Source organism: Pyxicephalus adspersus, chromosome 4, assembly GCF_032062135.1.
Source record: "Pyxicephalus adspersus chromosome 4, UCB_Pads_2.0, whole genome shotgun sequence".
NCBI lineage: Eukaryota > Metazoa > Chordata > Amphibia > Anura > Pyxicephalidae > Pyxicephalus > Pyxicephalus adspersus.
The window spans coordinates 65,656,700-65,668,962 of NC_092861.1; positions in this window are offsets into that span (position 1 = coordinate 65,656,700).

Consider the following 12,263-nt stretch of genomic DNA (forward strand, 5'->3'; position numbering starts at 1 on the left):
GTACACATCACATGTAAACTGTATTGTAACCCTAATGGGAATCTTCCCCACTTTAAATCGGTAACTATATATTTGATCTTGATAATGCAAAAATGGTGCACTTCATGAAAGCTGGCTTGTCATTAAATTTTCATTAAAGGAAGCTTATTGCACTTTGACTTCTGCAAATTATTTCAGCCTAACAAGAAAAATAATTTCAGTGTTTCTACTGCAATTTTCATTGCATCCTCAAAGTTCAACATAGCTTTGAATTAAAAAGTTATCACTTTAAAAGATTCTTTGTGAAAATGTTTGAAAATTAATTTTGTTCTTAAGGGCCAGCTTTTTAAATGTTTTTTCTATCACAGAGATCCTTATGTCTTTGGGAATGAACATGGTTTTATGTCTAATTGTAATATATTTGAAAATGGAATTCATTGTAGATTTGATATGTTAGCCAAAGCTGCTGATCCACCTCCAATGTTTGGATGACATGGTGATGGATGGTCAGAATTTGGTGTCAACAACATGAAAACATGGATCCATCCTGCCTTGTAAAAACAGTTTAGGCTGGTGGTGTAATATTCTCTTGGCACATCTAGGGCCTCCTAGTAGTGTATGAATGTTGTTTCAAGCGTAAGTAAACCCAAAACAATTAAAACACACTTACCTTCAATCCCGCAGATCAGTCTATCCGTCGGGAGGTTTCTTCCATTGGGTCCTGCGTCATCCTGGTATCCATTTTTGACCCGGCGGAGTGCCAAGCGCCGGCATCTTCTCCTCTCTTCTTCTGCGATCACCCAGCTTCACTGATGAAAGTGTATCCTTTCCAGTCTTGGAGAGCTTTATTAAGTTAGGCCACTTATTTTCCTATAATGACAATGCATATCAGCATCCAGATAAACTGTCACCCTTTTTTGCAGGTTCCTGATGCCATACCACCAGCCATGTGAGACAGCAAAGCTGCTTCCACATGACAAATATGTTTTTTTAGTGCAATAATGTGTTACTAAAGTTTGTTTAAACAAAACAGTGTTACCGCACTGGATGTGAATGGGTATGTTTGTTTGCCCTACAGAAAGAGCTAATTGCATTGCATAATGTGGTACTGTGTCACCGCGACACGATAGAGATCCTGAGATTGGAAAAGAAAACGTCTGCAGCACATATATGAAAAGGGAAGTAAAAACTTATCATGTGAAGCAAGATTTTATGTCATTCGGCTTAGGTACTGTAAATGTTATCCCTGGCTTTAAGCATTAACAGAAGAGTGTTTTTGAAAGATGGGAAAATAGGATTGGAGACTTTGACATTCGTGGTTATAACCATGCTCAGCAAGTGTTCAGTCTTAAAAGTGTTATGAGAGAGATTTCTCTGTTTGAAATACTGACAGAGTTGATTCTTTTAAAGTATTTACTACTACAGAACAAAGTTTATCTATGAAGATAGCCCTGCAAAAAATATATTTGTGATTGACAATAGGAAGGAAATTGCTATGACCTAGGAGTTAAGCTCACATCTATCTGGTGCCAGTTGTAGGCACATAACTTTGCGATATTGCAATCAAATAAATAAACAGCCCATTCTGGTGTTAGAATGTTTTTTTATTGAAATTAGTAAATAAATATTAGCAGTTTCCACAGGACGTGGAAAACCATTAGTTCTTGACAAATGTTTTCTAGGTACATGTAACATGACTACCACGACAACATGGGTTCAACACAAATTTTGTGTATTTATGTTCCCGCAAAACCAAATTATGATAGATTAAGATGAGGCAATTAAAAAAAATCCACCGCATGGCCTATCAGCTATGGGTAACAATGGCTGATAATAAGGATTTTTTTGTGCCCCCTAGCTAAAAAAGGGGCACAATGCACCCACAGTGTTGGAAGGGCCATTTATAAGAAACTGTCTTTCATTTATGAGTGCTTGATCCTATTTAAAGATTCTGTGTATTTTTAATGTTGTCTGTTGGACTGCATGAAAAATGCAGTCTCATATTGACACGCTTGCTGAATCACACCCAGGTGGATTTGTTCATCCCTATTGATATTAGTAAACACCTAAATGGGCTATTGATTTTGATAAACACCTAAATGGGCTGTATGCAGACTGTGCTCATTTGAATGCTTATTGAAGTTCACCTCAACCACGTAGCAGTTTTGTTAGGTTAATTCAACTTAACGACAAAATATTTTTTTTTTATATACCAAGTTTTGTCCAATTTGTTTATCCAGTAAATTACACAACTAAATTTTTTATTTCCTAAATTGACAATTTGAGTTTTGCTTGCTTTTTTGATTTATTCATTTTTTCTACCTTACCGGTGTACAAACGTTTGACCCACTTCAACGTATTAAAATATTACCAAGATTTAAATAGGATTATTTTTTTAATTGGCATTTAAATAAAATTGACAATATCAATTATTTTTAAATGGACTAATCATTTGGTTGGAAAGCTTATAAATTAGGTGCTGTATCTGCCTTTTGGATATACTATAATAAATTACTCCGGTTTAAGGATTTCTTTCACTTGAGACATTTTCGGTTATAATTATAATCTATTCATTATTTAGATAAGTATCACTATCTCAAGTCAGTAAACTGTTTTTAAAGTTACACTTTTTTCCAACAACAGGTAAAATCTTACAGTCCAATGAAAAAAAAAATAATTCCCTAAACATTCTCCTTATATTTCCTTTCATTATTTTTCAGCCTACAAGAACTGACCCACATGTTCTTTTATATAATGTATAAATTCTAAAAGAACCTTATTAACTAATGTTTACAAAAACAGTAATCTATACTTCGGTAATCGGTGATATAGTCTAGGATTAATGTAAGAAATTTCAGTTCCTGTTATGCTTTTTCTTTTTTAATTTAAGTTATTTGGTAGTTACATGGGGATCCAAAAAATGTTTTAGGTATTCACCAACATTTTTTTTAATTAAATGAGCACAGTTGAATTTTTTTTACATGTGCAGCTTTTAAAAGTAGAAAGTTATGCATTAATAAAAGTTGTTACCCAAAGTGATTTATACTATACTGTGCAAACTGTATTTGTTATCTTTTTCAAATCTCAACAAAGCTTGTTTTGAACTTGAAAAAGTTGTTAACGTTATGTAGTTTGTTTGCTTGCTGTACGTTCCTGAGCTAACATGTCCTTTACCACTTCACAGAAAAAAATTGCACACAAAAAAATGTACATCAGAATATGGTACTACTATAGCTAATAGTCTAGTATCTTTCTCGGGACCAATAAAAATCTTTAACATTAAAAGTCTTCTTTACCAAGAGTTTCTCAACCAAAGTTCAGTTTCAGTACCAAAATCCAATTGTTGAGTACAGAAAATAAGCCCAGAAATAACAGGACACTAGACTAAACAATGAAGTCAAGAATGTAAAATAATATTTTTATATGATGCAACAGAATTGTGGAAAAGCGTTATGACTTTCAGTCATGGAGAATACTAAAGCAGGAAACCTCAAATTAAAAATGAAATTTATTTAAATATAAAATAATTGGTAAATGTTATAACTGTGGTGGAAAATCACAAGTTTAAAATATGATGTGCTTTGAACAGGATACATAACAGAATGTATACTTCAAGGTTCATGAGTTATGTGTAAGAAGAATTATTACATGTTATATATATATATATGTATATTTATATATATATATATATATATATATATATATAATGTTCTTCTATAGTCCATATAGTTCTTCTACAGCCAATATCAACAGAATAAAGAAAAACAACAACTTTTAACTACTGTTGGTCAAATTTGCCTGTGATCAGTTCACTGGCAGTTCAACTGAACTGACCCCAATGACGTGTGCATACTAACTACGTATCTCTTTTTTCTTCTGCTCCTAATATTAATTTTTTTAAAATATTTTTCATTAAAGAATTACCGAAAAGGTATTCCAGTGTTAAATATAAGCACCAGGTGTGCATTTTTAATTTTTTTGCTTGTATTTCAATATTGTATGCACTTTACAAAGTCCATAGTCAAAGAAGCTCACATAGTCTTATGTCATTAACACAGTCTAAGGCCAATTTTGAGTTGAAGCCAATAAACCTAACTGCACGTTTTAGGGATGTAGGGAGGAATCCAGAGTGTCCGGAGGAAACCCACACAAGCATGGAGAGAACAAACAAACTCCTTGCAGGTAGTGTCCTAGCTTGAATGCTGCATTTGTCACTGCCTTAATATTTGTATTTGTATATATTAATTAAAATAGAAATGTCCTAAAGCTTATATAGCGTTCTATATTATTATGTACATATTCATATGTGTATTTATAATTTTGCTTTCTCAATATAATTCAAATGATAGTAAAATTAAACATTTCTTCACTCCTTAGTTTGTTTTTAATATTCATTTTTTTCTTTCACGTAATCTGAAGAAAACAGGTTATAGTAGTCATCTAACACATCTAAAGGTGTCTTCGCTTTGATGCCTCATTCTTTGGATAGTAATCTGCTCTTTTTGTAGTATGATAAAAGCAAGAAACTGTCATTTCACTGTTTTATGTCTTCTAAAGTCATGGAAAATTATCCTAGCTGATATAGACCACTGTCAACAGTGATAATTGTTTGTTCTGTATTTTACCTGTGTAAGATGTATTTGTTTTTTAACTATTTCATTACAAATGTGGTATATAGATAGTGAATTTGTTCAACCAAAGTACTTGTTTATACAATCTGTGTAACTTAATAGGAGAAATAGGAAGAATGGGAAGAAATAGGAGAATGTATTTAAAAGGCATTAAGTAGAAATGGGTGAATGCACAAAGAAGTGTGCTAAAAACGAAATGCACTAACCTTCTACTGTTATGTGTTTGCAATTGCAGAATGGGACAAAGTTACAAGAGTGAAGCGTGAATGCCATGTTCACTCTACAGGCCAGCAGAAATAATATAAATTCAAAAGCAATGTACACATTAGCCAGTTGGTAATGCCTGGTGGTTATTCTTTTGATCATGTGTTTAAATTAAAACACTAAAAAAACATTACCTGCATTAGGCATACATGCAAAGGGTGTTAAAGTAAAAGAAATTATTCATGTTCTCAGCAGAATGATGAAAGCAATTTAGTGCTAAAATTTGCAGTTTAAACTCCCCACATATTTATAATTCAATTATCCCTTTACATCTTTATACTTTCAATGTACTGTTCCAGAGGGAAGCCACTCTGTGTGGTAGTGGCAATCACAAACAAAAAATTACTGAGCTGCAACAGTTCTTCTATTCTAAACAGATTACAAATGCATCAAGAAATAGAGAATTTTATAAAATAAGCTTGAAATCATTGTAGTTGTTGTGAGTGACTGAACTAGAATATTTTGTGCACTTCCTTTCAAATTATGCCCAAATTTGTTCTTACACAATTACCTTACCTGTGAACTGCTAAATCACTAAAAATTATGCACACTGTTTCCTAAACCCCTGTCTACTGGGAATGGTTTGTAGTTCTTATAAGGTAGTTAGAGCCTTATGCAACCACCCTTCCTTTACGTACATCTTTCTCTTTGTATTCCTATAAATACATGTCACCGGCATAATTTTCATATTTAATTTCCTTACTCCAATTCCTGGTCTATTTTATTCACTCTGATTTCCCAGCTGAACCATTCCTGTAGTAAATAATATTTCTAGCTCTTATAATGTCCAATTTAATTTTCTTTTTCCTTTAAGTGATTTCATCTGGGTGCTTTTCAATTTTCAATATATCAACTATTTTAACCAGTCAAACACCTACACTAAAGAACTTAGAAAAAAGGTTGGATAAGAATCCATATAATTTTCATGCTTTACCATAAATTATGTGAAGATGTTAAACATCTTTCAATATTTTAATCCCCTTTATTGAAATAGCCTATAGATCATAAAAGTATAATAGTCACAGTAAAACAGATAATACACAATTGGCAGAAGCAATTTATTAGTAAGCTATGAAATATAGAAGACCACCTGCCATAAGTGATTTTAGGAGCAGTCTTACAATGTTGTATAGGTTGAATATAAAAACAATGCACTTCTGTCTCACATTTGGTATGCCTTCAATGAGGGTGGGCAAAATTTACTAAATTTTACAAAAAGGTGCCAGAACCTTGCTAATTAATGGGTCGAGAGCATGCCATGATCAAGTCAACTGCCAGTTAAAGAGTTAGCATTTAGCTAGGGCAAAAAAGGCAAATGTCTAGGGCCCTATGACTTTTATTATACCCCAATACTTTCTCCCTCTACTCAATTTTGTCACACAGGCAAAGCAAGTGTTAAGAAAGAAGCAGAAAGTATAATGTTCTTGTCAGTAATGTAGCGTCGACCAGGTTTTAAATTTGAAAATCAATAGCTATATGTAGATAAAATGCCCAATTTCAATATTTTTAGAGCATTAAAAACATGTTTAATTATAAATGAATGCAAGTAATATTATCTTATTTTCTACCTTAATATTGTTTGAAGGTAGATAACAAACCTAAGCTGTAATAAGCACATACTTCCATTGAATAAACAATAATAAGACTTTATTACCAAGGTTGGCCTTACATTTTTTGGTGTCAGTTGTGCTCCAAAGTATTTTCTATGCATATGTTTTTTTAGTAAATAAAATAAAGATGTTCAAATATATTCAAGTCTTTGAAAACGTAAACTTGGCTATAGTTACAGGGTAAAATATTAGAGGGGATTTCCATTCAAGCAGTTAAACACACAGCAACAGTGAACATGTTAGCTGTGTTTTCTGAGAAAAGATTTATTTGGTCCATTTGGACCTGACGTTGATTGCTGAGTTCTGCTGCAGGCATCCCCATGGTAAAAATTGAAGAAGCTTTCTTATATGCCACTAGAAGACACATGTCTAAAGGAAGTGGGGAATATCTAATCATCCCATGTAAGAAGGTTTTTAAAGGATTTCCAAAGAATTTTCAAGGACTTGTTACCAAAGTGGGATTGCAAATCCCAATGCCTAAATAAAATAGTTTTTCCCAAGAGTAAGTTTGAAATACAAATGTAAAACAGTGCCATTTGGCCTGGGAAAAATGTGCAGGAGGGAGTGATTGCTGTCTGCTTTGTGAAACTTGTTATAAACTGATTTGCAGGATAGGTTGATTGTCACTATTTTCACATACAACATGATTTATAGACAAGGAGCCATACTCATCCTCAAAATATTATAGCTGAGCCATGTTTGCCAATTTCTTCTCACACATGTAATGAAAATGATTTATACCCATTCATTCTTTCTTTCTTTCTGAAAAAAGACACAAGTTCAACCAACTGAAAGGACTGTGCACGGAGTTGATTGAACTTTAATATTATGCTTTTCACAAACAGACATAAAGTCAGACATGAAAATAATTTATTTTTGTCAGTTTCTGGAGATTATTTACTTGCTTACTTTGCTTAGTTCTACTGACTTCAGCCATCCAATTAAGTGCAAAGAAAAAATAATTAAATATATTTTAGTAAAACAACCTCAATATTTCAATATATAGCCATTGGGTTATAGCTATTTTACACACTTTTTGTGTGTGCCAGCAATGAAATCTACAATAGTACATTTTTTCAACCATTGCTCCTCCAGAGGTTACTAGGGGTTCTTTGAAAGCTGAGGATCTCAGGTCAGTTACCACTGACATTAATCATCTTTTTTGGCTATCTGTAGAGGTGGAAGTCTTACTAGTGGCCAGCAATGTAGGAGGCTAAAATGTGGTGTACTGACCACCACACTAATGTACTGTGATTTGTTGATATAATAAATATAACAGGAGTTTCCTGAAGACCTGAAAGTGATTTCATCTGGGTGCTTTTCAACTTTCAATAAATCAATTATTTAACCAGTCAAACACTGGTATGAATGGTTTCTTGAAGTCCTAAAATTTATTTCAAGGGGTTCCCCCATGTTAAATAGGTTAAATAAACACTGGTCCAAAGAGATGCTGACTTTTAAGGGTTGTTTACATCCTTAATAAAGGGGAAGTAACCTAATAATAAAAAATAAGGCAGTCAAACTGTTAAAGTGTCTTACTTAAAATGGCATCAATCAAAGTCACGAGATGAAATTGTTAAAAAGACACTGATACTTTTCTTCGCCAGTTCACATGCCCGTGATCTGTCACCTGGCAAGATCTTCAATCTTTCAAGATCATATTGGGCTTTTACAACATATGGTGCTTAATAACTCAACCTAGATGAGCTGTCAATTTCTCCTTGGTTTTTGCCAAATACATAATAGCTTTTTATGGTTTTACCACCACAATGAACCTACTAGATCATAACAGATTTTTTTTTTTAAGCATGCACCTAGAATGAAAATGACAATGTTGGCACTGCATATTTAAGAAAAAGGAACTAGTATTTTTGAACTCTTATGATATATTAAACACCAATAAAATAGTTTCTTTTAAATGTTTCTTTCTTAGAAAATATGCCTTATGATGTATATGATAAAGACAACGCAGAGGAAAAGGTTTGAGCTTTTTGAGCGATTGAATTAAATCTAAGCATGAATTCACTTTTGTTTAGTTCAATATGTAATCTTATCAGATAGTTTAAGTTAGGGTAAATATGATTCCAAAACTTTTCTTTCTCATTATGTGTATAAAGTACAGAAACATTTCATTGTAGTGCTGCAGGCTGTATTGAATGCCACACCGATTTCATTATACCAGTCATTCTAAAATCCCTATTTGAACTTTAAATTCAATAATCTGCTAGCGGCATGTTTAACAATAGTGAATCTGCTGTAAAACAGTAGAAGGTTTAGTGTGTTTAAATAAAGGGATCTATTTATAAAAGGTTGAAATCGATAATTGCTGCTTTTTCTCAGGAGTAATATCAAGTCTGCCAGTTTTCCATATTTATAAACCTAACATAGGCCTAAACCTAAGATGTCTCTTCTTTCTTTTGTCAACAAAAGTGAACAGTGTCCAGAATTTTTTAATATAGTTTTTACTAAATTTATAATGATTTACTACTGTAGATATTTTTTTCCATAAATTTCAACTTGTATTTCATGTCACCATAAAGCCTGCATAATTCCCCTTGACCAGGGTAGCTCAGACATCTCCCCCACTCCTTTACCTTTTTCCTGTAATTACTTACCAGCCCCACTGCCCCCCCCTTCCCCCTAACTTTACCTCTTTAAACTATGAAAAATCACTAAAACCTTCTTTGGACCTAGAAATTATTGAAAAATAGTCTGTTATTTAAACAAAATCTCCTTTAATAGGAATGTACAAATGACATAACATTTTCTGTAAACTTTTGGACTGCCACCAAACCCAGATTTTTCATTTCAAGCCAGCACACCTCAATGGTCCCTAGTTGCCTAGCACTGCCTCAGTGACCTTAACCATTAGTTACTAGGATCATCACACCAAAATTGTATCCCCCATTCCAAAATACCAACCAGGACCCTTGCCTCCCCAGGCCCCAACTGCCACAATCTCCCCAACACCTCTCCCTCTCTGCTCCTCAAGATTGGGTGGGCAAAAAAACTTTTTCACCCAAAAAGTGTTTCCAAACCTTCCTGCTTACTACTTTTATCACCTTCCCTCCTTACTACATTCCTACCTTTCAACAAATTCCACACTGACCCCTCCTTGTCCCCTACTTAACCCTTGCCACCCCAGTCTTCTCTTCACATCCTGTCATGTAGGCCCTATGCTTATCTTGTTTTTGACTGTGGGCCTCCCTTTAGTTAAATTAAAATTGATAATATTTTTCTCCTGATAGTGGAGTACATTTTTTAACATTGTGTGCTCTATTTCTCAATTATTTAGCTGCTTTTATACTTGATAAAATATGATTTACAGTACATACAAATAAATTGATCACAAACAAAAGCAGTTAAAAAAAGCAAATTGCTAGCTACAACAAGTAAAACGTATTTTTTTATAAAACAAAATTTGTCTAGTTCACATTTTGTGTAAAAATATATTTCTTTGAAAAAAAGAAACAAACAGGTTTAAAAACAATGTGGTATATATTTTAGGTCTATTTATACACAATTGTGTTGTATCTTAAAGAAGACAAAACCTTTTATCTTACTTAATCTTTCAGTGGGAAGTGCAGACACACACGGCAATAATTTGCATTTCATTTTTTGCAGGTCTAAAAACTGTAAATTGGACTCTCATTGTACTTTGTAGTGCTTTGGTGAATAATATTATCTGTGTAAATTTCAAGAACATTGCTACTCTTGTTTTCTAATATATCTTATTTTTTAATATTTGAATGAAGATGTAATTATAAAATACATATAAAAAAGTTGTATAGGCATGGCAACAAAGATGACTTATTTGTTTAATATGTTTCTTTATATGTGTACAAAATTAAATATGACAAATGATAAAAATAAGCCAAAGTAAGCAATTCTAAGAAATACATAGTTATCATATTAACTGAAACAAGCAAAATGAAGACTTGCTTGTGATGAATGTTCTCTGGATTTAAGGCCGAACATCAAACTTTCGATTTGGTTCTGTAAGAACTGAACATTAGCACTGTTCAAACAAAGGAAGATAGGGGGTATTTCTCTCTCACTTCTAGGTATATAGTGTGGAGCCACCTCTCAATATATTAGCAAAACTCATAAGAGACAGTAAAGAAAGAGGTTAGAGGCCCCCATGTTTGTGTAAAGTCTTATTTATGAATTTTTACACATTCAATCAATACATAATTAAAATAAACAAATATCCTTGCTTTACCCTATATATTGAATCATTTACACTGAATACATGTATATGCATTGCAATGTGATATTGACATATTACTTTATGTGTATGTACAGACCATTAAGTTCTTTTACTACCCAATCCCTGAGGAAGACTATTTGTGGCGAAACACATTGGAGCGTATACGACAAATACAGTCATTTTGAACCTATATATAAGAATAGGACCTATGTATAGCATGAGATCCCAAAGACCTGTGAAGTGTTACCAGGACTAGGGTAAAACAAGGATTGATCAAATGTTTAAAAATACATAACTAAGACTTTACACAAACATGGGGGCCTCAAACCTCTTTCTTTACTGTCTCTCATGAATTTTGCTGTTCAAGCAAATCAAAGTTATCTCTTTAAGGTACTCAGCAAATAGCCAGTGTGTGCTGTGTGTATTAAATTACCACTGTCAATATTATTTACTACAATGGACTGCATGCCTTGCAACCCACCAGCCAATTAAAACACTCACACTGTAATTAGCATTCTTATTGGCTGATGGTGTTATCCCATAATATAATATAATATAAAATCTGGTAATTCCGTCCCCATTAGTCAATCCTGACTATTAGTCAATGAAAATGCTTACCAAGATTTTATTTACAATAGACTTATCTACAGCCCATTGTAATAAATATTGGTGAGGGAGGTAAGTGGATCTGCCCTCTGTTCGAATCTTGTCTGAACTGAATAGAGACTTGATTGGGCAACACTATTTATGATAGTTAATGAGCTCATTTTGAAATGTACACATTAAGATTTTTATACTGGCCACAATGAATTACCCAAAGCACATAAAATCTTGTGCAATAAATCTAGAAAAAACTTACGGTTGAACAGACAAGATACTGAAGATGACACATTAGTATGTCAAATACTAAGGGATCAATTGTGACAATCCCACCCTTGGTGCTCCAACTAAACATTAACACAAACATTGATTTTTTTGCTTTGCTTGATTTTCATGATAATATCATTTCCTACTGGCTTTACGCTTGAATGATGTAGATAATATGTGTTGAGATGACCATTATTATTATATCAGTATGTAAGTATTGTAATGCTGAAAATCCCTATAAATGCTGATTATGAATTATTAATGAATACTTTAAATAAATTGAAGAAACAATACAATAAATCAGGAAGTGACCAGTTTTCAAGTCACAATAGAAATTCATAACCTTATATAATTAGGAATCAAGTGAAGGAAATAAAAGACATACCAGAAGTACACAACTCTGGGATTAAGAAAGGCATGTCTAAGCCCCACATCATTAAAATAATCACAGTAAATTAACCCCTTAATGTCCCAAATTGCAACCAGACAGGTCTTTTTTGCAGAAAGGACAGGAAATGCCCCATCTGCAATACAATAACATAATCTGCCTGATCACAAATTTTTTATTGCACTTATCTATCGCTCATCTGGGTGATGCCCTCCATTCCTTTTTCTCCTCATGCTTTTGCTCTTCAGCCATCTTGATTGGCCAAGCTGAGATGACTTTCAGTCTTGGGAGCTGCAAGGGAAGTGTTTTTTTTT